At 42.5% G+C, this 27,019-nt stretch overlaps 1 protein-coding gene and 1 long non-coding RNA gene across 4 annotated transcripts in view; both read right to left on the reverse strand.

The window, feature by feature from the left end:
* Positions 1-10,076: 10,076 nt before the first annotated feature.
* The window catches only part of LOC138981393 (uncharacterized), a 92,342-nt gene continuing 75,399 nt past the window's right edge, over positions 10,077-27,019 (reverse strand). The window contains exons 2-5 of the long non-coding RNA XR_011460624.1: positions 12,204-12,592; positions 11,607-11,705; positions 11,310-11,402; positions 10,077-10,686 (exon numbers count right to left, since the gene is read on the reverse strand). This is a non-coding gene — a long non-coding RNA (uncharacterized lncRNA). The remainder of the gene's footprint in view (positions 10,687-11,309; positions 11,403-11,606; positions 11,706-12,203; positions 12,593-27,019) is intronic.
* The window catches only part of LOC138981392 (complexin-like), a 234,657-nt gene continuing 225,282 nt past the window's right edge, over positions 17,645-27,019 (reverse strand). For all 3 annotated transcript variants that reach the window (XM_070354305.1, XM_070354304.1, XM_070354306.1), the window contains one exon: positions 17,645-23,310. The gene's annotated coding sequence lies outside the window, so the exon portion shown is untranslated. The remainder of the gene's footprint in view (positions 23,311-27,019) is intronic.

The following is a 27,019-nucleotide window of genomic DNA, read 5'->3' on the forward strand; positions in this document are numbered from 1 at the left end:
ATTATCGATAAACAGTCACCTCATGTGGTTTTTATAACAGAAACATTACCCAAAAATACTGCCACGGGTTACAATTGGGAGCCTGTAATTGAAAATGTCAGGGTGTTAAGTGATTATTCAGGCAGGGGTGTACTGATGTTGGTGCACGAATCCCTAAACGTGTTAAGAAGAGAAGGTTTGGAGATCTTCCGACCATCTGTGGTGTGTAAGGTCTTGGGGGTGAGAAGGAAAGGCCCTACTGGGAGTCACCTACAGACCCCCCAACAGTGACAAACCAAAAAATTAAAAAATTAAACCAAATGAAGTTAAAAAAAACAAAGGAATACTGTACTGTAAACCAAATGATGTAAGTTGATTGATAATGTAAATAACACTTAACAGGAACACTATTGTAGATCTACATGCAGAAGATTTTGATTATTCAGAAATCAACTGGTCTCAAAGGCACAGTAAGCCTCCCGTAAACCATCACAGATACGGTCAGGCTTTTACACACAGTACAAACACCATTTCATTTAAACACTCACCGATTGAGAACATCCTAGGTGCCCTCCGTAAAGAGCGAACAATTTTCAAAGAATTTATTTTTGCGTGGTTTATCTTACCCCTGAGCCATCGTGAACCCGTGTGATCCAGTTTCCCTTTTTCACAATGTAGTCGTCAGTTAGTCATTTGAATGCGACTCGATGTGAGCTTATTTACAATAGCACGTTTTTATGCACGAAACAAACGGCTGTGGTTCACAAGAACTCTAGCGATGGCTTTTGACTGTTGAGAGGAACGGCGATATGCACTGATAAACCGTCGTCTGCTACGACCCTTGCGTGACCCTGCTTCCAGGCTTTTCTTTTTTCAAACTTTCACAACTTCGAATTGTACTGATCTTGTCTTGATGAAAAAAGAATTCTTTTATGATTAAAGAATGTCTGTGTAACAAGCTGTCAATTTATTATTTAGATTTTAAAAGTTAGGTCCAGCGCAAAAAACGACCACGGTCCAAAAACATTTTGATAATCATCGATTCACGGCTATCGCCAGTTTACATCGATAGAATGAGTAACTCATGTTTGAGTTCAGGATGGGTCCAAAAAGTGTTCGAGACAATCTGCAAAATTAATTCTTTAAAAATTGCTAGCTCTTTACGTAGAAAGCAGTTGGTCCTGATAACATCGGTGGACGAGTTTTGAGATCATGTGCCTGTCAGTTGTCCGTTGTTTTTAGCCGTTTGTTTAGTTGGTCTCTGAAAGATTGCACTGTGCCTAGACTCTGGAAAAACTCTACGATCAGCCCTGTCCCCAAGAACAACAAGCCCATGAATGACTATCGCCCTGTAGCTCTCACCTCTATTGTTATGAAGTGCTTTGAGCGCATTGTCCTCTTTAGACTGCTCCATCAAGTCAAGCCCCATCAGGATCCCTTCCAGTTTGCATACAAGCAGAACAGATGCACAGATGACGCCACACTCACACTCTTACACAACGCATACACACACTTAGAAAAACCTGGCTCTTTTGTACGCATTCTTTTCATAGACTTCTCTTCTGCCTTCAACACTATCCAACCCTGCCTCATGGCCCAGAAACTTCTCCGCTACAGCGTGACTCCAAGGCTTATCCTGTGGATTATCAACTTTCTCGTTAACAGAACCCAGTCAGTCCGCTTTCAGACAGCTCTCTCTTCCCTTAGGTCCACCTCCATAGGCTCTCCACAGGGTACAGTTATCTCCCCTGTGTTGTTCACACTCTACACTAACGACTGCAGTGGCACTGACTCCACCCTTCTTATCAAATATTCAGATGATACAGCGCTAGAAGATCTCTCCAATAGTGACGCAACTTACTTTGCAGATGTAGCCAAGTGGCGTACCCCGTCTCTTTGTGTGTGATTATCTCCTGCTCGACCCAGTTGCCTCCCCTGTCTATAGTGATTCCCTCTGTGTGTGTGTGTTCTAGTCACATTGGGTTTACCTTTAAAAAATGCCCTTTGTGCTAAATCCCTAACTTGAAATGATGAGAAGCAGCAGCGTAACCTCTAACCATCAGTGCCTAAGGAGTGACTAAATAATACCTGGTTGTCTTTGTGCATTGTACTTTATTGTGTGTTTACTATCGTAGGGTAGACTCCGACCGGATGCATTTCTAATCTCTTATCTCAGATTTAGGTGGTCGTTATGTAATGTGCCGCCAGCCTGTCTGTATCGTTGGACTCGGCGTTTTGTCAAGTGGGTGTCATTTCTTTTGACAGGGTACATCATAGAAGATGCCAGGTGGCTTGGAGGTTTTAGTCTCTTACCCCCCCCCCCCCCCCCCTTCTGTGTATCAGCTTTGACACTGCTTGTAATCTAATGAGCCTTATCCGGTGTGCGTAATATTTCCGGTGCGTGACACCGACACGGCTTCATGCCTCGGTAACGATCCCTTTCATTGGGCAGGCATTTTAAGTAGAACGCCCCCCGTTGTCTGACACCGGGTAGCCTTCCTATTGGCTTATCGCCACAGGGAATCGGAAGTGACCTGTCTTTAAAAGAGCGAACATTTAGAGTAGAGCAGAAAACGCGATTTGTGACACCGCGAGCTGGGTGCTCCATGTGTGTTGTCGGTAGCCGTGAACGTGTCGAAGCTCTGCTCTAATTTGTCGTGAACCGGTCTAGTGTAGTTTGGCGCGAAGTTAGTAAGCGGTCGACTTGTGGTTTTCATTCCGAGACCTGTCTCTTTCAGTCTTTGTGTTTCGCGACTAGGCGTCAGCAGCAGAGTTTGTGTTTCTTTCAAGTGTGCTCACTGAGGAGAATCTTGCCTTCTTCTTTACACTGCTCTCTGGTTTACACCAGAAATTCTGGTTTCATATTCATACTTTATATTTCTGGTTTGCACATATATTGTTTCTGGGTCATTTATATACACATTTATATACACATTTATATACACATAGTTTATATTTCTGGTTGCTACCAGAATAAGAATAATCCTTTTTTTCCCTGCTTTCTGGCAAATATTGTTTCTGGTTTGCACCAGAAGTACATAATTATATTGTTTCTGATTCTGGTACTGGTAGATACCAGAACTCATAGTTCCTATTTTTGGCTACTAGAATAATTCATAATTGCTATTTCTGGTTAGATGTAAGCATTGCTATTTCTTGTATTAGAGTTCTGTTTATTGTTTCTATTTTTATAACTTATAGCATTGTTACTAGTTGCAACCAAACTTAGCTAAACTGTTTTGGAATATTTATGATTTAGATAAGCTAACTGAGTGGTCATTTTTAGTTACAATTCCTTCAATAAAAGATAAGTTAAAGCAACCTCTGTCTTCGGTGTCTTAATTGTATGCTCCTCTGCCTGTGCTATATATCCTTGTCCTTCCACCCGACATTCCCACACAGAAGTAGAACGTTTCAACGCCTGGTGTAAAGACAACTTTTTAGACCTAAATGTGACAAAGACAAAGAACTTCTGATAGACTTTGGAAGAAACCCTGCCCCTGTCCCTGACCTGATGATTGATGGTGTGACTGTGGAGCGTGTGACTGAATATAAGTATCTTGGCACAGTTATCGATGATAAGCTGTTCTTCAATGCAAACACCACCCTCATACACAAAAAATGTCAGTCACGCATCTACTGCCTTCAGAAACTTAGGAAGTTGAATGTGAACCCTTCTATCCTTCAAACTTTCTACCGCTCTTTCATCGAGTCTGTCATCACTTTTGGTTTTGTGTCCTGGTATGGAGGTCTGAGTGTGAAGAACAGGAATGTCTTAGTGCGAGTGGTGAATGTCAGTAGCAAGGTGATTGGCAGGCAGCAAGCAAGGGTGGAGTCCCTGTATGAAAAGCGTGTGGTGAGAAAGAGTAGGCGGATAGCTTCAGATAGGTCCCATGTCCTTGCCCACCTCTATGAACTCCTTCCCTCTGGCCGTAGACTTCGCACGCACAAAGCTAGGACACTCAGGCTGCAAAACAGCTTCATCCCCAAATCCATCACCCTTGGCAACATGTAAACACATCCACATACCCGACTCAACCCCTCTTCTGCCAGTGCAATCAGTAGTAATGTACATGTATGTATTGGTTTTATGTACGTCCGTATATTTTCTGTGATATATTGTATGCTATGATTTTTTTTTTGCAATGATGTATAGCCATAGTCCGTTATACGCGTAGGTGTGCGAGAATATGACTTTGTAGGCGCAGTGCTTTAAAGATGTCCATGTGGGAATGTGTAAGTGGGCGTAGTCGAATGTCCATGTGGGAATGTGTAAGTGGAGCATATAAGAATGCCCATGTGTGAATGTGTAAGTGGAGCGTATAAGAATGTGTAAGTGGAACGTGGTCGAATGTCCATGTGTGAATGGGTAAGTTGAGCGTATAAGAATGTCCATGTGTGCGATGTGTAAGTGAGACATGGATGTGTTCATGACTCGATTCCCGAGTGTGGCGCTGAAGAAGCTGAGCATGATCCGCTCTGACGACCGCCACCCTCTGCACCAGGCGCTCGCATCGTGCGAGCCCACGCGTGAGTCATCACGCCGTTTGAGGTGCTGGCGGGCCAGGACGAACCGGATGAGGGACTCGTTCCTCCCGATGGCTGTACGACTCTACAACCAGTCCCTGTGAATGTGACAGTATGCTAGATAGACTTGAGTGCTGTAAAATTTGACTGTGAGGACTATGGGTGATGTGAACTGTGATGTGAGGACTATGGGTGATGTGAACTGTGACTGCGGAAGGACAATGAGTGCTGTGAACTGTGACTTGGAGGACAATGGGTGATGTGTAGTAGGTGTGAGCGATGGTAGAGTAGAGGACGTGTGATTGGCGGGGGGGGGGGGGGGGGGGGGGGGAGAGTGAAATGTTGACGTCTGTTTACTTTGTATGATGGAGGGGGGGGGGGTTATGATGTAATGTAATGTATGATGATGTACTATGTGTTGATTGCGTCTGTATGGGGGTTATGATGTAATGTATATGTATGATGATGCATTCTGTGTCGATTGTGAATGTATGGTGGGGTGGGGGGGGGGGTATGATGTAATTTAATGTACGATGATATATTTAATAATAATAATAATAAAGTGTATTTATATTGCGCCTATCCCTTACAAAAAACAAAAATATTTGGCTCTAAGCGCATTACAACATGTGTAGGGACTTGGTACAATCAAGTCTGACAAATACAATAACACAATATACAGTCGGTCTCTTGGGTAAAAATGGGAAAAGCAGCTTCGACATTTAAACACTGCTACTAAAAAATCCTCTAACAATGCATACTGCTTTACAATATAAAATATGCATTTATGTATAAATAGGAATTTGAAAAGGTTCTTATGATAAAAACTAACTAGCAAACGACGAAGAAGAAGAAGAATAAAACTATCAATGTCAATGTATAACAAGTCATTCAACGTAAATGGCTAAAGAACAACAACAAAGCAATGATGATAAAACAGTTATACTCAATGGCTAATAACGAGGCAGAACTAAATAGTATCGACACAAGATTAAAACAAAACATATTCCTGGAGACACATTTATACATGTATCAAATAAAAATATACAAAATACAGCCCTCGCACACTCGCACACACACGCCAAGGCACGTGTAGTCGCACTCATACACCGCGACAGCTATCGCGCGCACGTACAAGGAACAAAAACACGGAAATAAACAAGGAAACGGGCACATGAAATAGCAACCCGTCCCCAGCCGGCCCACAGCGCGCTACGATGGCAAGTGACCCCTCTCCTCAATGTGGCAGATACTGAACAGGCTAGGCGTCGAAGTATTGCCGGAAGAGGTGTGTTTTTAGAGAGGACTTGAAGGAAAGGAGAGAGGTAGAAAGGCGGACAGACATGGGCAGAGAGTTCCAAATAGAGGGAGCTGTGTAGATAAAGGCGCGCTTGCCGAAAGCGTTCAGTTTGATGCGTGGGACAACAAGGTGCCCTGCGTCAGCGGATCTGAGGTTGCGTGTGGGGACGTGTGGCTTTAAGAGCGAAGACAGGTAAGAAGGGGCAGAGTCGTCGTGAAGGCTACGGTAACACAGGGTAGCTATTTTATATGTTATGCGTGCTTTGATTGGTAGCCAGTGAAGGGTCATGAGGAGAGGGGTGACATGGTCGCGCTTGCGCTTGCGCAGCACAAGACGTGCTGCATTGTTCATGATGCGCTGTAGGCGGTCTAGCTTGGCGTCTGGGAGGCCGGCTAGGAGCGAGTTGCAGTAATCCAGTCTCGACAAAATAAAAGCCGAAACCAGTGTCTTAGTTGCGTCGAGGGAAAGAAGGTGTCTGATTTGGCTAATCCTCCGCATTTCAAGAAAGGCGGTTCTGCAGAGTGAGTTGATGTGGGCGTCCATTGACAGGCTACTGTCAAGGTGGACACCCAGGTTTTTCACTTTGCTGCTGAATGTGACTGTGGTATCAGAAAGCGTAAGACTGGATGTTTCTGAAAGAAGCTTTAAGTTTGATTGTTTGCCAACTGGCATGATCTCTGTCTTATCATCGTTCATCTTGAGCTTGTTGACTGTCATCCACTGTTTGATGTGATCGCTGCATGATTCTATTGACTGCACTAACTCTGTAAACTGTTTGGTGTGTGCGGATTTTTGTAGTTGAGTGTCGTCTGCAAACATGTGGTACAGGACATTGTGGTGCTTTATGACTTTGCCTAACGGCTGTATGTACATAGTGAATAACACTGGGCCTAACACAGATCCTTGTGGGACTCCATACTTTAGTATGGTGTCCTCGGAGTGCCTATTTTGGATCACAACAGCCTGAGTGCGTCCAGTCAGGTAGGAGCAGAACCACCCCAGAGCCGTGCCTGTTATGCCGAATGTGGTGTTCAACCTTGCCAGCAGTATATCGTGGTCGATGGTGTCGAACGCTGGGATAGGTCCAACAGGGCCAGAAGCGAAACAGAGCCGCTGTCACAGGCAGTGAGAAGATCATTCACTACCTTTAGTAGGGCTGTTTCAGTGCTGTGATCTAAGCGGTAGGCGGACTGTAATGGTTCAACCATACCTGTCTTAGCAAGATGCTCTGACAATTGGGCCAAAACAACCTTTTCAAGGACTTTCGAAACAAAAGGCAAATTAGAGACAGGGCGGTAGTTCTTAAAAGTGTTGATGTCAAGGTTAGCTTTTTTCAGGAGGGGAGTGACTACTGCATGCTTAAAAGAAGGGGGTACTTGACCGGATGTGAGGGATTGATTTATGATATCAGTAATGACAGGGAGTAATTCCTCTAGACACTCGCTTAATAGCTCTGAAGGAATTGGGTCGAGAATACAGGATTTGGGTGGAGCTTTTTCAATGATCTTCTTCACTTGTTCTTTAGTGACAGGGGAAAAATCGGTGAGGTGGGCGCCGTGAAATGGCGCATGCTCTGGATGCCCAGGAGCAGCATCAAGCTCGACTCGGATCTTCTCGATTTTTTCGGCAAAAAAGTCCCCAAACTTATCTGGAAGGTCATCAAGAGGGACGGAGTTTGGGAGCTTTTTATTTTGAGTTTTACCGAGGAGCTGCCCTGTGATCAGGAAGAGTTCTTTGCTGGAGGTGTTGTTCTCGATTTTCTGAGAAATAAACTGGTGTCTGTTCTTATCCACCATCTCTTTGACGGCCTCTCGATGAAAAGCAAAGATTTGCCTGTGGACCGTGAGAGCCGATTTCCTCCACTCTCTCTCAGCGCGACGCCGATCTTGCTTGGCTGTTGAGACCTCCGGCGTAAGCCAAGGTGCCGAGGGTCTGTCGGTGACTGTGCGTGTGGTGAGAGGGGCGTGCTTGTCCAGAATCCGGCGCAGGTCGCTGTTGTAGCTGGACACGAGGTCATGTCTGTCTAACTGGAGTGCTCTGACGTCATCCTTCAGTGCTGCCATGTCGATCCGCTTCATGTTGCGCGAGGTGACGACTCGTCTGGCAGGGCCTGGCTTCTGAAGGTCAAAGCTGAAAGAAATGACGAAGTGGTCGGAGATCAACATGTCCTGCACAATCAGGTCTAAGACGCCGACGTCCCCACCGACCACCACCCAGTCAAGGGTGTGTCCACGACGATGCGTCGGCCTGTCTACCAGCTGGGATAAGTTGAGAGTGGGGAGCAGTGTTTTCAGCGTGTTAACGTTCAAGTCCGACTGTGAGTCATAATGAAGGTTGATGTCTCCGACAACTACAAGATTACAGTGCAAATTGGCGTATTCGTCTAAAAGCTCTGTGAACTCAGCCAAAAACTGCGGAGTAGATAGTTTGTTCTTTTTATTGGGGGGAGGGCGGTATACACAAAGAAATGTGAGGTCTTGATTGCAATGACGGATTTTAGTCTTGCACAGTTCGAACGAAAGAAAGTCAAACCGTTCAAGCGAAATGTCTACGTAGTCGCGCAATGAAGTGCGATAGAGCACGGCGAGACCACCACCCGCGCCAGTCAGACGTGGGCAGGAGTGGAGGGTGAAGCCCGGGGGGGTCATCGCTTGCATCAGGGGCTCGTCGCCGACCTCTCTAAACCAAGTCTCTGTTATGAAGACTAAGTCCGCTTGGCTATCGTGTATCAGGTCCGCTAGCTCGGTCGTTTTGTTGCGGCACGACTGGGCGTTCAGGTAGCACACTTTGAAATGTTTGGAATCATCCCCCTGCTTTGTGGGGAGTGTGCGTTTGATACTGACTAGATTTGATCTTTTAATACATTTTTGGCTGTGTGCCACGGCTCGTGTGCCTGTGGATGCGATAGTTTCTATTTTCATTGTCTTTGGAACATGTGTGATGTCAGGTTGGTTTATCTTAATCATGTTGGATAGGTTACGCTTAGATTGTCTTTGATACAAGTGTATACCATCGTTAAAACACATGGTACTGTCAGGCGCCTGTGTAACACTCGTAATGACTGGAATGTGTTGCTGTCGTCTGCTTCCGGCCCGTACCCCTCTCACCGTTTTTCCAGGAACTATTCCAAGCTGTCGGCACCGCTGAAGCACAACCGGAGACAACCGTAGCGACGCACAGGGTCGGGTCCCGGTGGTCAGTGCCACTGCACAACACTCAGCAACGTTCACAAGCATGGCTGTCGAGTGGACAGGCCTACTGTCGCTGCCACACCGCGTCAACACAATGATACCGCTTGCAGAAACAAAACACAAGAATGCATACTTCTTTCATTTTAGCCAGTCTGAAAAATTCATGTTCGCCAGTGTAAAACCTTACATGACATTTCCACGAACAGCTTCTATACAAAAGTATGCCCTAGCATTGGGAACTTCGTGGGACTCGAGAAAGGAAAAGAAATAATAGCTTAGAAACTATTCGGTGTTGTGTTGTTATCCTGCAATTGAATAGATGAAAAATCCATGCGTCCTTAAAAGGCACAGTCCTTTCCATGCAAACGATTTGGCTCAACCCAAACCTGGCGATGCTTTTACGTAGAATAAGACTTCCCCTTTCCCAAGACACATGACAAAATTCAACAGCCTGAATCAGTGAATGCTTTGTGTGCACAACAAATTGTTATTTTTTTAATTTTTTTGCGAATTCACTTCATTAACAAAAAACTTGTAAAAAAACACAAATTCACCAAATTCCAGCTGAGCAGAACTGCTTTCACAATAAGGACTGGGCCTTTAAAGGTACGTTCCTCATCATATTACCCAGTATATCAGACACCACATTGTCATGTTTGTCCAGGTTTTTACATGGAAAAAATAAAACTTTATTTTAACAGGCATGAAAACTGAAAAAAAAAAAAATACTGAAAAAAAAATTCGAAGGCGCGTAGCGCCAAGTTTTGCAGGCGCGTAGCGCCAAGTTTCACAGGCGCGAAGCGCCAAGACTTCTAGGGGGGTCCGGGGGCATGCTCCCCCGGAAATTTTTTTTTTCAAGGGTGCAATTTGGTGCAATCTGGGGCTATCTGAGCCTTAAAATTGGATTCAAACATGGCCCCAAAACTATTTTACTATAACTGTGACTAGGAAAAAAAAAAAAAAAAAAAAAAAAAAAAAAAAAAAGGAAAAATACGGAAATTAAAAAAAAATACGGTTTATTTTTTTCAAAAATACGGAAAATACGGAAAATACGGAGAATTTTCATGCCTGTTTTAACATGGGCACATACGTCTGACTTCTTTTGGTGGAGATTGGAGGATGTGCGATTCATTTCCTACTAGGCACTGGTGTCAACATGTGAAATTCATTAAGCGAATTGTTTTCACTATACACAGAACATAACCAGGCTATCAAATGTGTGTTCAAGTCAGAATGATGCCCTCATTTTTTTTTTAAATTTGAGAGATCTGTGATGTCTGACATTTTGGTTCAAAATGTAAGGAATTTATACTTAAGCTCTAATGAGTAAAAATGTGTCTTGTCAAAAACCAAAAGCATATTCCTTCCTCTACATGCAAGACTTTCTTTTATCTGTGCATCTTCATTTAGTACAGCAAACAAACAAAAACATCACACTCTGCATAGCGAAACAACTTGCAAAGAAAACCTCACAATCTTTATTGGGAGAAAGCCCCTGACTGTTGCCATGTTTTATGCATTAAAAAAAACCCACTGAAACTGTGTGTTGGAATTCTTCAGTTTGATCAGCTATATGTGTTTAAAAAGTTACCTTGATCATTCTGACATGCTCTGGCTCAAATCACATCTCAGACAATGTTGTAGACTCCATAGATCTATAGACGTTGAGGCGCATGGAAGAACTGCATTCTGTGGAAACACAAAACATACACACAGAGGAAGAACAAGTCACAACAATTTTTAGCAGCAGCAACAGTATATGATTATATTAGTGTGGTGTTCGTGATCTAATGAGTTGGGGGGGGGGGGGGGTGGACGGGGTGGGGTGGGTGGGGGGGGGGGGATGTGAGAAGGCTAGTTGGGGAACCGGGGGAGGTTTGATATTAGTCAGCATTGTCATTTAAATGTTAGTGATTCAAATGACTGAATTTAAAACAGGGAGAGAGAGATTGTGAATATATTTGTGTGTGTGTGTGTGTGTATGTGTGTGTGTGTGTGTGTGTGTGTGTGTGTGTGTGTGTGTGTGTGTGTGTGTGTACAGGGTAAATGCAGAGCCATTGAGTGGAAACAAAAACTTGTTACTGTTAAAATATCAACAGTTATACAACATAAGAGGCAATGGAAAAGTATGATATGGATATGAAAATATATGTTGCAGGTGGAAGAGGGGAGGGGGAGAGGGTCTTTGTTGCTAGCAGTTAGTAAGCAACTAAGGCCAGCTGTTGTTCTGGGTGTAACCTTGTAATGTTTAAGCAAACATGTTTGTGGATCACCTTCTGCATTTAGATCTGTTTGAGTATTTGCAAAGTTACCTTGATCATTGTGGCATCCTCTTGATCCCATCACATCTGAGACTATGGCCTCTAGACTCCATGGTCAGACGCTGGAGTGATAACAAGGTCGTTCTGAAAAATTGAACATAATTATGCAGAGAGGGGGGAAGGATAGGGGGGTGGGGGCAGGGTTGAAGGTTGGTTACAGTGCTAGTTGGACATGAGAGTGTTATGGGGTGAGGATGGTGCTGATATTAATAAGCATAATCAGTTAAAGCTCACAACTATCTTGATCTTCACAGACATGAATTGCATAATGAATCCACAAGCATGTACCTTTATTTTTGCCCTTGAGTTATAGGTGGAAGGAAATGTTGAGTGGTAAACACAAGTTGTATTGATCACTGGGTCAGCCTGTGGTCAGTCCCCTTTGATCTGCAGATTGCATCAGCATAAACAAACACAATGTCATCATCGTAAACAGCCTGAATGGTCAATCATGAATCTAAGAATACAAACACTGGATCTAATTTGAGAGTCTGCAAACGAGTCAGTTTGAAGATTCAATGAAAATCTGGCAGTCAATGAAGCAGATAGATCTGGCCTTGCGCTTGTGTTTGCAAGCAGATACATGTTTGAACATCCCTTATCTTAACGTTATCATTCAACAGATTGATATTTTGCCTGACGATTTTCCTGCCGATGAGCTAAACAAACAATGAAAATCACAGAAGTGGTAAGATTTTGAAGACGAAATTCAGTCATACAAACAAACTCAACAGAAAGAATCTAGCTAACTACTGTACAGCTTTCGACAAAATCAACGCATTTGCATGCCTTAGTCATTCCTGCTTTGATTCCAATAATTCTACATGATCGTACTGCACAAAAAATACGAAAACGAGCTGATCGAAATGAGTAACACTGCCTCACCTGCTATGATTGTACTGTGAAAGCGAAGGTCGTCTGCGATTCGAGATTTCAAAGTCGAACAGCGGCGTTTCTGCACTCTCAGCGGTTATCTTGCTTGGAAATGTGAAAAGCATGACTTGAAATCGAACGGAAGGCACCATTCTACCTTTTCGTTTGGGCGTTGTTTTTGTAAAATCTCCAAAAATGTCATTTCAAAAAAGGCGGTCGCCATTTTTTTGGGTGCCAACTTCTTTGAGTGGGGCTGCTAGCTAGCTGGTCCAAACGGGAGCCTCCCATTCGGTACGCAACCCTGTGAAAAAAGCTTCGTGCACCCCGACCGGGAGGGAGCGGACCGACTTGGGCAGATCTCCCATTGGTTGTCACCCACTTTGGCTTCGTGCACCTCAGCCCTGTAGACGGCGATCAGCATAGCAAAAACACTTAAAACTTATATCCGATTGAAAAGGAGAAGAAGACGCAGACACGGGTCGCAACACATAGATCCTTGGATGGTTAAGAATGATTAAAATACTAGTTAATTGAACAAAGTGTGGAGACGAAGAAAAGCTGCTGGTAAGGCGCTGAACATCGCTCACTATTTGGTGTTTGATAGTGTATGATTGTTTGTTAGTTGTAGATTATAGTACGATGTTTGATGTTGTAATGTTTGTGCGTGTGTTATAATGCAATATGTTATGATGTAATGTGTGATGATGTATTCGGTGTTTGATAGTGGATGTATGCTTGTTAGTTGTAGATCTAGTACGATGTTTGAGGCTGTAATGTTTGTGCGGGTGTCATATGTAGCCGTACGAGGGTTCCAGTGTGTGAGTTGTACATCGGGCGCTAGAGTGCTGCATGAATGAGTAAGTGCATGTGGAGTTGTATGGCTGGGTGAATTGTGGGTTGCGTACGTCCGAGGGGCACATGTAGCCTGTGTGTCTGAAGTAGTGGGTATGTGTGCGTAAGGGTGTGTTGATATTGAACTTCAGTTGTTGCTTTGTAAATGTCTATGTATCAGTGTATTATGTCTTGCCACACACATGCCAAATTTCCTTGTATTGATGAGGACAATAAAATTTCTTGTATCTTGTATCTTGTATCTTGAATGCGTAAGCACAATGCAAGGAATGGCCAGAGAGGTATGTGGGAGGTGTGTTTATAACCTGCCCTGTTATATAGTGCTATATGTCTTATGTAAAAACAATGTCCTGTTTGTATTATTGTTATGTACCACGCCTGAATTTCTCTATGAGATAATAAAGTATTCTTATTCTTATTATTCTTAGGATGTTCCCGTTTGATGAGCGTTCAAATGGAAGGGTGTTTGTACTGTGTGTAAAAGCCTGACAGTATCTGTGATGGTTTACGGGAGGCTTACTGTCCGGGCGTGATTTCCGGTATTCATAACAGCCGTCCAGCACCAAAACGAGGCGCCATTGTTGTTGAGGACCAAGTCCACGAAAATAAATTCTTTGAAAATTTCTCACGCTCGACAGAAAGCAGCCAGGATGTTCCCGTTCGGTGAGCGTTCAAATGGAAGTATGCTTGTACTATATGTAGACGCTCGGGGAGCTCTGTGATGGTTTACGGGAGACTTACTGTGCCTTTAAGAAGTATGCAATATATGAACTTTAATCACCCGGCATTTAAATTCCATGAGATATAATACGAGATTTATTTTTGTTTCAGGCAGTACGTAGTCATACTCACTTCAGGCGGACGCCACCTACAAGCTCATCTGGCAAGGGTTTCCCGTTCTCATCGTGGGGTACAGTGACGCGAATAGAACATTTCATCCATTGGTGTTGGCAGTGACTGTTATCAGGGACCTATATTTAGATATAGGTCTATGCTGTTATCGGGACGAAGTTTGACTTCAGCTTCCTATTTTCCTCAGCGATCTACGGCGTCGCCCCCCGCGGGTTAGGGGGAGTCCCATATTGGTTGGGACGAGAAAGAATTTACCCGATGCTCCCCAGCATGTCGTAAGAGGCGACTAACGGATTCTGTTTCTCCTTTTACCCTTGTTAAGTGTTTCTTGTATAGAATATAGTCAATGTTTGTGAAGATTTTAGTCAAGCAGTATGTAAGAACTGTTAAGTCCTTTGTACTGGAAACTTGCATTCTCCCAGTAAGGTCATATATTGTACTACGTTGCAAGCCCCTGGAGCAATTTTTTGATTAGTGCTTTTGTGAACAAGAAACAATTAACAAGTGGCTCTATCCCATCTCCCCCCTTTCCCTGTCGCGATATAACGACGTTAAACACCAAATAAAGAAAGAAAGAAAGAGTAGGGTTGAGGGAACTATTTCCGGCAGCACAGAGAGAGAGAGAGAGAGAGAGAGTGTGTGTGTGTGTGTGTGTGTGTGTGTGTGTGTTAGCGCACGCGCGGTTGTATATGTGTGTGTGTGTGTGTGTGTGTGTGTGTGTGTGTGTGTGCGGGCACAGTGATAGTGTATTTGTCAGTGTGTGCACGGTGTTGTCTTCGCTCTCTGTTGTCTTCATCACAAGCGTCATGGAAGTCACAGCAAAGTTCTCCATTTTGGTGAAGACAATGTGGATCCGCAGCACACGTGTGACAAGGTGCACTCAGTCACCAAAGATAGCGTGAAGTTACTACCTGTCATTTAGTTCCCCTCCCTTTTAGTCCCTGTCTATTATCTTCCCCTGACCCAAGTTGTGTCTCCCGCCAGGTTTTTGTGTGTTGTAGATAATTGTAGGTGTGTATGGAGGCTGGTCTCTGATTCGTTAACGGGTTTGAACGGGTGCGCGCGAGAGTCAGAATGATAGCGTGGGGTAGGTGAGTACCTGGTGTGATTTCGAAGTGTTAAGATGTGTCAGTGTGCGTATCTTGGATTGTGATGTTCAAGTTGTAGCTGAACGATGTTTGTGTTTCTGTAATAATCAATGCAAGGAGTGTAGTTTGAGCCATTATTACTGTATTGTGGCGTAGGAGTGATTTGAGGATTGTTTAAAGAGACTTTGTGTGTGTGTTCAGTTGAGCTGGGTTTATATCAGCTAAGTGACTTTCGACCGGGACCGTGTTACAAGTTCCGATGAGTTGTGTGCGGCTGTATATTGAGGAAAGAACTACACTGCCTTCTGGTATCTTTAAAATAAAAGTCACGTTACTGCAACCCCTGACTTGGCGTTTTTTTATTCAATGCGAGCACCCCTTCTCCACTCCACCCCATCACACAAGCATTTGCCATTGTTGAAGTGAAAAAAAATTGGGATCCTGCGGATCCTTTAACTTCTTTGCATGCTAGAAACAAATGAGGCAGAGCGCTAATTCAAGATCTCAGAAACAAAGGGGAGTAAGCATGTGCAATAGATCAGATGAGAGTCATAAGGAACTTATCTCCTGACACCTGAGAAGATGAAAGTCGCTTGTTCATTCCAATGCTTGTGATTCTCTCCAATACCAGCCTGGTTCTTCATAACTTCAATCTGCTCTATTGCGCATGCCGTGTGCATTCACAGCGCTTACCTCCCTTTGTTTCTCACATTCTGTGTGTGACAAGAGTGCCCTAAGCACAAGAACCTCTTTTGGATGCTAGTCAAATAGGATCAAGGTTTTACAGATAAATTAAATGATTAAATTAACCCTATACAACACTGCTATTGGTACGCAAAGGTTACCAAGAGCATACAAGGTGACAGCAGCAGCCAGACCCCATCACAAACAGCCAGACCCCATCACAAACAGCCACTCCACACAAAGAGTATACATCGTTCTTAGCTCCACGTACCAAAATCATCGAGCTACTGGCATAGCTCACGCAATGGCAGGGCCGCGAAAACCCCGTCAATGCAGAACAACTGCCTGTGACAAGGGGGACGACTGCGTCGGTCACCCTATCACATGTGTTTGCATTTACACACACTCACACACACACATACATACACACACGCACACACACACACACACACACACACACACACACACACACACACACACACACACACACACAACATAATAACCTTCATGGAAACAATGTTCAAGAACATGACTGCGCCCTGTTGATATCTGATCAACTTCATTGCTTGTACCAGTTATCTCGTGGTTGTGACCTGATGGTCTTCCAGAGGCCATCACCAGCCCTCCCGGGACAGGAGTTTGAAGCACTTACCATCAAACGTCTTGCAGCTTCTTGAAATGAGTTGTTCTGGAGTAGGTGGGCGGTAGTCGTTGTTGCAGTATCCACGGGTCATTCCTGATGGTTACCTATCTTCAGTTGAAAATATGCTTACATGATGGGTGTGTGAACGTGAATTGATCAACTCCATTTGGACTAAAAGAGAGATTCACAGATGTAAGCGTGTGGTAGTGACATCATACCGGGGGAAGTTACAGACTGCATATTGTCTCGATTTTGATTTGGGTATTTAGTGGAAATCTTAGTCAGAGTGAGTGTCAAGAAAGCTTAGCAAATTGGCCTTTGGGAGACGGCATTGTTGTGTGTTTTAGATGTCGATAATTTAAAATTTAAAGGCAGAGTAAGCCTCCCGTAAACCATCACAGATACGGTCAGGCTTTTACACACAGTACAAACACCATTTCATTTAAACACTCACCAATTGAGAACATCCTAGGTGCCCTCCGTAAAGAGCGAACAATTTTCAAAGAATTTATTTTTGCGTGGTTTATCTTACCCCTGAGCCATCGTGAACCCGTGTGATCCAGTTTTCCCTTTTCACAATGCAGTCGTCATAGTTAGTCATTTGAATGCGACTCGACGTGAGCTTATCTACAATAGCACGGTTTTTTTATGCACGAAACAACGGCTGTGGTTCACAAGAACTCTAGCGATGGCTTTTGACTGTTGAGAGGAACGGCGATTTGCACTGATAAACCGGCCGTCGTCTGCTACGACCCTTGCGTGACCCTGCTTCCGGGCTTTTCTTTTTTTAAACTTTCACAACTTCGAATTGTTCTGATCTTGTCTTGATGAAAAACGAATTCTTTTATGATTAAAGAATGTTTGTGTAACAAGCTGTCAATTTATTATTTAGATTTTAAAAGTTAGGTCTAGCGCAAAAACGAGGCGCCGTTGTTGTTAACGGAACAAGTCTACGAAAATAAATTCTTTGAAAATGTCTCACGCTCGACAGAAAGCAGCCAGGATGTTCCCGTTCGGTGAGCGTTCAAATGGAAGTATGCTTGTACTGTATTTAGACGCTCGGGGAGCTCTGTGATGGTTTACGGGAGGCTTACTGTGCCTTTAAGTCACAGAACAAAGAGGCGGGAAAATATAAAGTCCTGAAAAAAATCAACCCACGCTGGCACTCACTTGTGAACTACCAGGTGGGAAACCAATCAGCTTATCAACCAACCAACCAACCAATCAACCATATTATTTAACAACCAGCCAGTTCACCAACCAAAATGCAGGGAAGCGAATCTGTCACGCACTAAATACACCAAATACGGATTCAGAAGAACTCAAAACGCATATTTTCACTTTTCTGTTTATTGCACAGTACAACATTTCATGCTACAAAAACAGGAATGAATACTGATCTCAGAATCACAAGAACTTCTAATTCTACGGACTCAAATTTGAAGACTACTGACAACTCATTTCTGAAAAAAAGTGTAACAAATAATCAGATCATAATCATTAATGTCATGACATGAAAGGATTGCAAGAGCATGGCATTCATGTTGATGGCATTCATGTTGATGGCATTCATGTTGACGCTCTCAGAGTTTTTCCCGACTTCGCCGTGCTTGACATTTAGGCAACAGAACAGATTGTGCCAAATCCTTCGGCCTTCCGCACGAAGAATCAACACTCCTGGATTGATTAGACGATCGGCTTTTACAAATGTGTATGTTATGCATGTATACACTAGCTTCGATATAATCACACCGACTAACCTCAAGCGTTCGTGATGGTTTACAGGGGGAATCATGGACATGTAAATTAGTATTCCTATCTACGTTTGCAGGGAATTATTCAGTTTCCGCGTGTGTGTTATGGGTCCCCAAACGGCTGCGTGTCCCTGCGTCCTATACGCACTACGTAGAAGTCGGGGAAAAATGTACGAGATATTCATGAAGGGGGTCCTGCGACGCGCAATATCTCCTTTAGTTTACTCATGTGTACTGTCGTTACTGTGTTCAGAAATGTTTCTGCAAGATCTAAACCGACGCAAAATGAACGGAGTTAACCTAATCGATATGATCCTGATGTTTTGTGAAAGGCTCAGAGAACTTTCTAAAGTCGGCATTACATTGAAATGAGCGCTCCAACGATCATGTCAGTGTCGGCGAGGGATGTGCCTTAATTCCCAAAGTAAGAATAGGAGCCTCCTGGTCTTCGGGCCCTCTCAAGGACCCCCTATACATTAACACTGGGTGTCCCGGGACTCCTCCAGGTAAAGCGTCTGTGGGGAGCACTGGTGTTTTGTCTGTCTTTCTTTCTGTCATTTCGGTCGTCTGTCTATTTACCTGTCTTTTTCTTCGTATTTGTTTAACTTCAAGCTATCTTTTTGTTGTTGATAACCAATTGGCATGCATGTGCTTAAAATATTAGTACTAGTGGTTTGAATATTTGGTGCCATTCACACGAAAGCAACACTACTGCAATCCTTTCGTTGTTTGTCCAAGAGTGAACAATGAGTGAAAACGGTCAAAACTGCACGTGAACAGCACGTGACACACGCACAAAATCGTCGTGTTAAAACACATAACAATAACATCACAGTGCCAGCAAAGTCAACGGCATAAGAAACGACAACACCATCACATGTCTCACCGAACATTTTCCATAAAACAAGCAAATAACGATCGCGCAGGTCACAGCAACATGCTTTAAATCCCTTTCAGATTAAGCCGTCAGAGAATTCAAATTAAATTGGGTTACAGTTACGTTCAATGGAATTTTGGAATTACAGAGTTGAAGAAGCTGCAATTTTTCATTCAGGAAGTGATTGAGTTGCGAATTTAGGGGGAGGGGAGAAAGGCTAGTGAGGGGAATGGGAGATGGGGTGTGTGTGTTGGGGGGGGGGGGGGGGTTAAGGGTGTGTGTTTGGAAGAGGAGAAAATGACAGAATGTCCGGGAAGAAAATCTCACACATCATCCCTGACGTTCAGCCAACATATTAGTAACAGCTGTGTCAGCCGTCACACCCAGGCTCCGCTACAGCAATTAATGGAAATAACACAACGCACGCATCTGGCAAAAGAAAGCCACAGTGGCCTAGGAATTACACGTTGACGAGTCTACCTGCATCGACAGCAAACTGTTCTGAGGATAATAATAGCACTCACGAACGACGCGAAAAGCTATTTTTAATCTATGGACATCATCGCAGAGAAGTCACTATCGCACGTGCTTCAGAATTCACGTTCCGTGTAGTTAGTTTCTTGTCGGGAATTCAGGAGAGTTTACAAATAAGAAGAGTAAGGATTACGTACGAGGAAAAGGATTTGTAACTGTGAGAAGGAAGGCATGCGTGTGTTTTTTGTATGCACAAATTGTTGATTTTATGCCTTTTAAGCGCGCATAGCAAACCCGGGATTGACGTTAAATGTGTAAAAAGCGTGCACATGTTGCCGCAAATACAAAGTGGAAGAGAGTACAACTATCATCATGAGCATTAAAAAACGTGCTAAAACTGCATAGATCATCCAGATTTGTTTTCAAATCTTGTATAAGTTAAAACACAGAGGAAGGGAACACCGCTTTCTTTGGAGAAAAAAAGCTGGTGTTTTTGCTAAGGAAGTGCAAAAAAAGGTGCTTTCTGCAAAGGTTAAAGGTATTTTTGGGTTTTTATTTTGTTGTTGTTGCTGGGATTTAAAAGCTGAAGAAAATGGACATCTTCACGAGATATAAAAAGTAAAACAAATTCAAAACAGGCGTTATCACATTTGTCTGGTGTAAGAAGTGTGTAAACACGCACATAATATCGTTTTTTGATTGAGAACCTTTCAGTAAAACAATCGGTCAAAATAATTCATCGGAATGTTAATTAACAAAGTGTATAAAACGTAACGTCAATACACACAAAGTAATGGAGGCCCCTGTTATATATCCGTAAAACATTTCTGCCCTAAAACAAACGTCAACGCAAACATTTCACGAACTGTTTTTCCAGCAGGAAAATCTTAAATCAGTCTCACAAATTGAGGAAGGCGGAGTGAAGTATGTTATATGCATTATTAATCGCTTCCATGTTTGCAACAGTGAACGAATGAAAAAGGAAGAAGTGGCTAAGAACTGCTTTTTCATTCACGCCTCCTGTTTCAGCAAACATGCCAACAGACTGATTTCGTACAACTTTTCCTCATTTATGCTTTGTATTTAGGAGCGGTTATTTCCCTTTCAGTGTTTGCTTGATCACAAATTCCACCACTGCGACTCTTACTCGTTGTCGCCTTATGATTTCAGCACTAACCTCCCTTTGTTTGTTTGGTCGAAAATTCAACCAAGACTCTTTCTCGATGTTGCCTTATGATTTCAGCACTTACCTCCCTTTGTTTACTTGATCACTTCGACGTGAGGCCTCCCTCGATTTGTGAGACTGAACCGAATAAGTCATTCCGTCGAACCGAAAGAACAGTGCTATTAGATACAAAAGGTCCTGCATATCCACAAAATAAAGACAATGGAATAAGAGCAGCGCAGATCACATGGTGTCGGAGCTCATCGTCAGTTTTCCTCCTCTGCTGTACTCTTTTCTCGTTCTTCTTTCTCAAAAAAAAAAATCATTGTGAACATGGAGATCAATCTTGCGGTCTCAAATATAAAAAAAAATCCTAAAAAAAACCAGCAGTATAATAAAATAAATAAATACCCTGCTCTGATTTTGAGTTAAATTGTATACCCTGCGTTTATTGCTTTATTCGGCGACAAATGGCGAACAGAAAAGTGTCGACAAAAAACATCAACAGTGTTCTTGTTTTTCTTTCTATCGGTTTATTTATTTGATTTAGCTCTTTTGCCGAGTAGTTACCCATTTCCTGGACTGCCGAAAAGGTATTGGGAGCACAGTGTAAATGATAAACAGAAGTTTTGTATTTTTCTCAACGCTTTTAGTAGTTTACCAACTGTAAATACAGTTTGTGAAAAATTAGAATGAAAAAAAAGCCGAAATTCAGATGTTTCTTCTTAGGAAATCTATATTCTGTATGGGGCCACTTTGCGTTGTTTTATGACATATTTGTATATGTCGTGAATTACGGTAAAGCTGGAACTTAAAAGTGTGTACAATATCAACATAAAACAACCCACCTTAAAGGCACAGTGCAGTTCACAGCCTTCGTTTTGCGTTTTTGTTGCAGCTGAGTGCATTTACAGTTCAAAAATCCTCCTATGGTAGTAAAACAAACCCAAAACTACCCAACGACGACATCTGTGAAGCTCGACAGTTTCTTGTTCACGCGAGTGCATAAATTAACCTAGTTATTACGTGGTGTTTGGTCGGAGTTCGATTCAACTGAGTGATTCCGGCCTCCATTTTGTTTTACACAAACTCATGATGACGTCTGACACAGTTTGCTTAGTGACGTGTCTTTTTGTGCATGATGTGGTGATCTACCTGATCTAAATTTAGATCCAAAAATAGGTCAAGACCAGCCGGGTCCGAGTACGAAATTAATTCGTAAAAAAATCGCAGTTCTTGAATTTTTGGGTGCAAGTCAATGAAACTTGGTAGTTCTTCTAACGGATAGCTGCCTGAGGTATGACTAAAAGCCCCAGGGGCTCCGTGCACCTGGATTTGACAAGTTCAGTACCTTTAATGTAAAATAAGTCTTCTCACTGAGATGCTGTTGAGGGAGTTTTGGTAAACACTCTGGTGCTTTATAAAAAAAGTAAAAATTGTTGCGACCCTGTACAGTGAAAATAACTGGATTATTTCCCAAATGTTCATTTCCAAAAGGAACAACCTCTCGTCATTTGCTCAGTTCTAACTTGTTAAAGTTCAAGAAAAGTATGTTAATTTAACGAAACTTGTATGTTCTGTGAATCTCACAAGCAAAATTCTCGTGTTGATTCAGCTTTGAGGTTTGTTATTATAAAGGTCGGGCATTACTCATTAAGTTTTATTAAATAACTTACATATCGAATCTTTAACAGACACACACAATCACAGGCCCACACACAGATACATAGACACACATAGACACGGACACAGACAAACACACACACACAGACACTCACACACACACACACACACACACACACACACACACACACACACACACACACACACACACACACTCTCTCTCACACCGCACGCACCGCACGCACACATAAACACACGGCGTGTACGAGATATTGCAATGTCAAATTAAGAAAGAGTATTTCAAGTCAAGAGCTACGGAAAACTCGCTCCGGCACATACCCAGATACGTCGGATGCATGCGGTTTGGAAGCAAACTGTGTGAAACCAATTGTCTAAAATAATATTTTGCGACTGCCTTCTCCTTTCATGCCGGTTTAAATATCGACAAAGTTTAAAAACCTTTTTTTTTGAGTGGTACACTTCCTCAGCTTGCCAAATACTAATGGTTGAATAAACTATGGTTGTGTAAATGTATCTATTCTCATTAAATGTTTACGTTGAATACTTTACAGGCAGGCTGGGGGTGTCAAAGACAAATTGCCATTCTAATGGAATATGTTTTGGACAATAAAGTGTTGTAATTGTTATAGTTATTGTTAAATCTGATTAAATTTATTTCTTCCTCATCTTTGAATACAAAGATACCGGTTCTGGTTCAGGATCTTATTCGTTCACTGCACATGCAGAACTAATCTATTTTGTCTAATTCCTTCAACGAGGCAGTCAATTACCTTTACGCAATACTAATATGCAAAGACATTCAAATCATTATGCAAATTAATCCACGAAAAGGTATGTACTGCATATACCTGTGGTGTATAAAACCAAGGAACGTACGTACCACTAAATATCTACCGAACCTTTCAGAGTTACATGCTCAAGTCGATTCAATCGCCAACAGAAATAAAAACTACACGATGATTAACAGTTAAAATGCTACACCTTTCGATCTAGAAGAGTAGGCAAATTTTGATTGGATACGATAGATTTGTATCAAAGACAGCTCACACCACAAGATGTTAAGACTATACGCCTGACTAGCCGTACCTGAAAAGAAAGAAAAACAGAGAAACATGACCATGACGAGAATGTAATTAATCGCTGATAATTTTCTCAACACGATAGTGTAGCATGTGTGTATTTAGCTTGTGATTCCGTTGTATTCAATGAAGGTAAATATGCATATTTATGGACTCTTATAACAAGATCACACCCCTACTCCAAATAAGTACTCGCAATTTGTTTTAACACGATAGGGTAACATATATATATATTGTGATTCAGTTGTATTCAATGAAGGTAAATAAGCCTAGTTATGGACTCTTATAACGAGGTCCCACAACCCTACTCCCCAAGCTCATCCGTAGTGTCTTCCCTAAGCCAGTAATTTACTCTAAGTTACCACATGTTCTAATGTTGTAATGATAACATGTTTACGTTTGCATTGGAATATACTTAGGCATCAAGCAGTTAGAGATCACATATATATATGCAAATGAAACAATGGGTAGCGCCGTGTCTATGGCAGCTCGCTTTCCCCACGGAGAAAGCAGCCCCAATTTTCATGAGGTAAACCTCACAGGATAATAATTATAATGAAATCTTATATCTTATCTTATGAGAAAACAAAGTTTGAACCCTCACACTCATAAAAAAAATACACGTATCCACGCGCACACACGTACATACACACACACATTGACACTAACAGTATCATATGCACTGTACTAAGAAGCACTAGAAACTCTACAGGATAAAGCGTCAGATGAAATCCTTGGGTATACTGACCACAGCAAGCGTTCTGAACTATGCAACATGCAAGAAGCGATATATTCCTACCCGTGTTTTACATTCGATCAACGTGTGCACTGTATAATTAATCCTTTTAATCTACAGAAAGTGCAAACTGCGTATTCAGTATTGTAAATTAACTGTTTTCGATCTTGATTTGTGTTCTATTTTGTTTCTGCTTTTGGTGCGTACACCTCCGGTCGTTGTTTTGTTGGTTGAACAAGAAGTCCCGTTGTGCTTCGTACACCGTCGTGCGGTCCGAGTCTGTACTGAAATAGCTGCTTGATTCCCAAATGCGGGCTCTTTGTTTCCTTCTTCATAAACTTGTTATTTTCATTACTTTGAAAATGAACAATTCAACGTTGTTGTTTTTTTTATAAATTTTGTGCAGGTATAGGAATACCATTTTTTCTTCATGTCGAATAGTCGATGGACACTAAATCCAGTGACAAAATGTGTGTGTGTGTGTGTGTGTGTGTGTGTGTGTGTGTGTGTGTGTGTGTGTGTGTGTGTGTGTGTGTGTGTGTGTGTGTTTGTATGCGTGTATGTGCGAGTCTAGGGTGTGTGGGTGCGTGTCGGTACGTGTGTGTGTGTGTGTGTGTGTGTGTGTGCATGGGGGGGTACGCGAGTGTGTGTGTGTGTGTGTGTGTGTGTGTGTGTGTGTGTGTGTGTGTGTGTGTGTGTGTGTGTGTGTGTGTGTGTGTGTGCTTCTTTGTGCAGGTTCATTTATTGATTTATTTTACTCGATGAACATTTTCAGTTTTTAACTTGAAAATAGAAAAATCATCAACAAAGTACTACTTTCTGCGAGCATTCTATTTTCACAATGCTCGCATCTCCGTGTGCCTGCAACGAAAAACAGCACCCTGGAGTTTGCTTTTTGAAGTTTTTTTGGGAGAAAAATGCTGCCCTAATAAAATAATGCAAATGTCTGTGTTTGAAACATGTCTTGTTGCCACACTAGCAGCAAAAACTTTTCAGGCACTTTGCTCTTGCATTTATTCATGAAGTGTATTTTGTCTGTAGGGCAGAAAATTGCCTCTGTCCGTTCCCTTCTTTGCCAACAAAAATCCTGGGAGGGGTGACGGTTGTTGCGACAGGAAAACAAACTGTTGCATAAGTCTGTTTTCTCCAGACAAGTGGGCTGCGAGTTTCCGTTTCAACTTGTTTTTTTGCAACATGCAGCCTTAAGCTGGCTCCGGTGACTTTATATTGTTATTTGAATTTGAAATAGAGCGAGAACAGACGGGAGAAGGTACACCGGTTTATCCACTGACTTTTGAGGTGGTGGTTGTGGTTGCGGGCGATGCTACTCGGCTGCTGCTGCTGCTGCTGTTTGCTCACCGATTCATGCCTCTACTTCACAGTCTGGATACGTACTTTAAGATTAAAATGTGTTTGTTTGTTAATATATTTGTAAATAAAAACATTTTTAAGTGCCATCCAGCATGCAGCTCCTTGATTCTCTACAGATTGCTTTGTGTGATTTTGATACCCACAAATGCGTAGTCCATCCGACATTAACAGCTATTGTGTTTTCAGCGTAGCAATAGGGCCCGATATTTAGACGAGACAAGTATAATGCCGACGAGTCGAAGACGAGTCGCATTATACTTGTTCGAGTCTAAACACGCCGTGGATCGTGTAACTCTGCATTTGCGCCACCGCAACTTTTTATCGCTTCACGCCGACGAAGAGGCAAGCTGCGAGGTAGGTCTCTCGAATGATAAATTAAATTGTTAGAATGCTAGGCACTCAGCATGTTCTCAAGTGTTGCATTTCACATACTTATATCCTTAGCTATATTTCTGTATATATTTTTTTATGCTTTGATGGCCCTGGTGATCGTGACGATCTGTTTTTCTTCTCGTTTCCCCATGTTTTGGGCATATTATCAGTTTCTGCGTCAAATGCAACAAAACGGAGATTACTGGTTATTCTTGGACATGTTCACTGATAACTTTAATGTTTTTTGAATCTCCACGTGTAGTTTCTCTGTATATAGTTCCATATATACTTTGCAAGAAGCAGATAAAAACAGAGTGTCAACAACTCTCTGTAATTCGCCACCGCATCAATTCAATGTTAGATGTAACTCGCCACCGCATTTTTTGTTATTCGTCACCGCACTACGCGAATTGTTATTTTCAAACGCATCAACATCGTGGAGGCATTTAAACCTTTATTTTTGTCACAAAACTGACAGCAATTGATAGGAGCATTTTAACTTTAGTGCTGCAAGTTTTAAACTCAGGGGCGTGGCGTGATCTTGCCTATGCAAAGGATTTAAAGGCACCATGAGTTGACAAATCAAACTGTAGTATTTCTTCTTCTTCTTCTTCTTCTTCTTCTTCCCGGACTGTTCCAAATCCATCTGCAACCAAACCACTCGTATCCCGTCAGAAAAGTTATTGTATAAGCATATGTGATTGAAGAGCGCAGCGATTCTTGCCATTCTAGCAATAAACACTCAGTGGCTGAAATCACTAAGCTTGACAATATGGAACCTACCTCTTCCTGTTTGATTTGCGGTCACTTGAGTCTGAAACTGGGCCTGGAACGCTCCTGTTAAAAACATTGTGGGGCCAAATACCACATAATTCTAAAATTCTTAAGCTTCGTTGGTGTTTATGTGTGTGAAATAATTCTAATATTCAGTCATTCCTGTTACCAGCGACAACACAAAAACTCATCAGTTTGACGCTGGAAGAGAAAAGAACGCCTCTGACAGACGTGACGTTTTTCGGGAAAGAAGAATGACGAAGAATGTGGGAGTGAAACGCCGCCAGGTGCGTCTCAAAACCGGGTTCTACAAAAGCTGAACTATACACTGAACTGAACAACTCCAAATCAATATTTTCAATTGGAAGTGACAGAATCACTGAACTCTTCAACATATTATGCAATTCATTAGAAAGTTGCGGTGGCGAATAACATCCAAGACGTGAAATTGCGGTGGCGAATT

Source organism: Littorina saxatilis, linkage group LG12, assembly GCF_037325665.1.
Source record: "Littorina saxatilis isolate snail1 linkage group LG12, US_GU_Lsax_2.0, whole genome shotgun sequence".
Taxonomy (NCBI): domain Eukaryota; kingdom Metazoa; phylum Mollusca; class Gastropoda; order Littorinimorpha; family Littorinidae; genus Littorina; species Littorina saxatilis.